Here is a 3,976-nt window from a genome sequence, read left to right as displayed (position 1 = left end):
CGATAGTCCAGTAAGGGTGAGGTCTTACAGATAAGCGGAACATCAAGAAGGCAGTTTGGAATTCACGTATCTATCATATATGATATTTTATAAATATAATTTCAAACATAGTTATATACTATATCATAGTATAATATTAATATCACATATATATGATTATGCAATGTGTATATAGTCTTTGGTCTATTTTCCACTCTTTAAATGTGAAAAAATGTATACTTTTTTTCCAGATAAATAGTCAGCAACTTGAGTTTTGCAAACCATAAAGTAAATGGGCTACATGGCAAATTTTTGTAAAATAACACTAAATTATAGAGTGTGAAATGTTATTAAACCTGAGATTGTCTGGCTATTTAAAACTATACATTACAGAGTCCAAAAGAATTTCTAATCTCCAGTTTCACCCAATGACCAACCCTCTCCTGTACTATAGCTACAATCAAAGCCACTTTTGCACAACAATTTCAGCAAGGAAGACAATTCCATATTTTATCTCAATATTAGGGTAAAACTTTATCTCATTATTAAGATATTTTATATTCCTTGGAAATGTCTCTTACTCCCATTTGGAACTTTTCTGTTGCTGACACCTGAAAAGAGATGACAGCGTAGACGATTATTTGGTTTCACAGATTTTTATTGGAATTAAAGTGTTTATTCTTAAACCCATAGAACTAAAATGAAGAAAGTCCTTTGTGATCATTTCTACATTTGAAAGGTTTTCATTTCTGTTATTTGTCACCTTTATCGTGTTTAACAGTAGGGCCATTAGATGAAATGAAACATGAGGAGTTTTCAAAATGTGATTATATCTTTATTGACAAGATGATCAATTTCCTGGATTTTCTAATGGCATAAACAGGAAGTTACAAGATATATAGCAAGGAAAGCTCAGAGCTGTGCCATCCAATCCATTACCACTTTTTCCTCATCATTTTGAAAGGTTAGTATTTGATATCCAGTTGTTTTGCTGAAACTTAGATTTCCGCTAGAGTCAAAACAAGCCAAAGTGAGTCTGAATGCAATATTTCTTAGAGGGTGTGAGCAAACTGAACCATCACTTGGCTGAGTGAAAGTATTTTTCTTGAAAAGTATATAAATCCTGGTAAAGATAACACATAAGGGAAATTAACAGTTGCTAACTGACCACCTCCAGGCGTATTCTCCATTGGTGACAATCATTTTACCGCACCTCATGCTACATTCTTCAAGTTCTGTTTCACTGACATAGCTCGCACCGATTTCCCTGCATTGTTGTGCTCTAAGCCAGGTAAACCATTGCTGCTTAAAAATATGTGATAACCAATCTAAAGCTATTAGAGCATCTAGCTCAAGAAGTCTTATGGAGGCCAGGCAACAGATGATATGCTGAAACCCCAATATTTTAAACACTGGTTGAAATGCTATGCCTCTTTCAGTTTCAAGGAAGGCGATGTTACCAACATGTTCTTTGTGCCTGGAAAACCAGTTGTTTGCATTCACTAAAAGCTGACTTCTTGTTCCTTTCCAGGCTGGGTTAAGATGAAAGAACACCTACTTTTCCAGTGTGGTGTATACATCTATTTTCTTTTGCATTACTAGTCAATTAGAAAAAGAAATGAGCTGATTCATGAGATCTATACTGAGTTCCTTGAAAAGTTCCACACTTGGATGTGTCATCAAATTGTGAAGAAGCCATTCAAAGCACCTTGTCTTTACAGACTCTAACCCATAGGTTTCTGCTGCTGCATAATAGCCACATACGGATTTCTCATTAATTGTTTCCTTCATTTTCATATCAAACTGATAAAGTAAGTCCTCTACTTGAAGCATACATGCTGCTGCCAAAACTCCTGGAACTTGAAGGGGCTCCCTGAAGACATAGTCATGATTGTACAACGAGCCTAGTGCCAAGTGCAGGGAGTCCACATCTATGTTAGGGTCATTAATCTCCAGGTCAATAACATCTTCCTGAGATTCATTCCCAGGACCTCTCAATATAGTTGCAAAGTAGCCTGACTGACATAAAAATATTTTGTGTAAACACCATTCTTTCCCCAGAGCGCGGATTTTAATGTCACTGGTCTCCCCACTCAGAAATAAAGTTTGGTATGCATATTCAGATGCGAGCTTAACTTTTTTTTACAATGGTTTGGGCTGACGAATTGCTGTAGATTGTCTTCTGGGTCTAGGTGACTGCGGCTATTCTCGGACTCTGGGCCCAAGGAGGGACTGCAGCATCTTCGCTTATGGCTGTCAGATCCATAACTGGTGCCTGCCTGAGCCCTGGTTGACGCGGATCCGCTATGCCTGATTCCCTGCATCTCAGGAGCGGACTGCCCACGGACCCCATAGATGAAGTCCCTCAGAACCCCTAAGGCAGTGGTTCTCAACCTTTCTAATGCCATGACCCCGCAATACAGTTCTTCATGTTGCAGTGACCCCAAACCAAAAAATAATTTTGGTGGCTACTTCATAACTTTAATTTTGCTACAGTTATGATTCGGTATGTAAATACCTGATATGCATTATGTATTCTCATTGCTACAAATCAAACATAATTTGAACATAGTGATTAATCACAAAAACAATATTTAATTATATATTGAGAAATATTTATTACTAATGGGCCTCCTTACCTAGTATATAGGAGGCAGATCTTTTTTTTTTTTCTTTTTTTTTTAAGCTGGAAACGGGGAGAGACAGTCAGACAGACTCCCGCATGCGTCCGACTGGGATCCACCCGGCACACCCACCAGGGGCGATGCTCTACCCACCAAGGGGCGATGCTCTGCCCCTCCGGGGCGTCGCTCTGCCATTACTAGAGCCACTCTAGCGCCTGGGGCAGAGGCCAAGGAGCCATCCCCAGCACCCGGGCCATCTTTGCTCCAATGGAGCCTTGGCTGCGGAAGGGGAAGAGAGAGACAGAGAGGAAGGAGGGGGGGGGTGGAGAAGCAAATGGACGCTTCTCCTATGTGCCCTGGCCGGGAATCGAACCCGGGTCCCCCGCACGCCAGGCCGACGCTCTACCGCTGAGCCAACCAGCCAGGGCCAGGAGGCAGATCTTTTACACTGCAGAATCCGCACAGCAGATTCCTCAGTGTGAGGCCTCTTTCAGTCTATTGGGGGTGGCACATTCCACCATTGGAATTTTTTGCTCTAGGAATAGTTCTAGTGTGGAAAAAATTAAGCAACATGCCCTATATTTGAGCGGAATCTCCTGCAGCCTCTCATTGACTTGAATAGGAGAGGAAGAAATGTGTTGGGATCTGTCATTTCTCTGCCTCTTATTGAAATCAAAGGAGGCTGCGGCGGATTGTGTGGTAACCTGAGATTCTCGGGAGCTCTCTTCCACAAAATCCTCCGCACTCCCAATGAAATCAATAGGAGGCAGATTCAATGCCGGAAACCGCTGATTTGAGCAGTTTCCTCATTCAGAATATGGGAAAATAATGGGAGATATGGGACATAATTATACATTGGGGAACAGTGTGAACTACAGCTTATAGTGGTCTCTTATAGTATAAGACCGATGTAGTTCACACTGTGTAAATGTATGGTGCTTTGTGTAAGTGTAAGCTGCTTTGTATACTGTGTAATGATTACACACAAAGTACCTTACACTTACACAGTATTGTGTGTATGGTGTGTGTACTGTTTTTACATTATTAACCTTTTTTACACCAGCAGGCTGTCTTGCAGGGTCTCTTGGCTCTCTGCCTCTTTCCTCTCCGCCTCCTAGGCTTCTGTCCTCCGGCGCTTGCTGCACCCACCCACTGATGACGTCAGCAAGCACCGGACACACGTAATGCGCTGCTATGGACTGTGGAGCATTCCCCTGCTTCCCCCGCCCCTTTGGCCCCAGATGGATGATGCAATCACGTCTGCACATGACCGCAGGCATTCAGTTTGGAATGCACGTCCACGTCCATCACGGCGTGCGTTCAAGCTGAATAGTGCTGCTGCAGACGGTAGCGCAGCTTTTCAGCAGCTAAAG

General features: G+C 42.1%; 1 pseudogene; it reads right to left on the bottom strand.

Moving 5' to 3' along the window:
- Positions 1 to 829: 829 nt before the first annotated feature.
- Positions 830 to 2,332, bottom strand: LOC136385297 (germ cell-less protein-like 2; annotated as a pseudogene).
- Between the last annotated feature and the right edge of the window lie 1,644 nt (positions 2,333 to 3,976).

This window comes from Saccopteryx leptura, chromosome X (assembly GCF_036850995.1).
Source record: "Saccopteryx leptura isolate mSacLep1 chromosome X, mSacLep1_pri_phased_curated, whole genome shotgun sequence".
NCBI lineage: Eukaryota > Metazoa > Chordata > Mammalia > Chiroptera > Emballonuridae > Saccopteryx > Saccopteryx leptura.
Note: the sequence above shows the minus strand (reverse complement) of the source record. Positions and strands in the feature narration are given on the sequence as shown.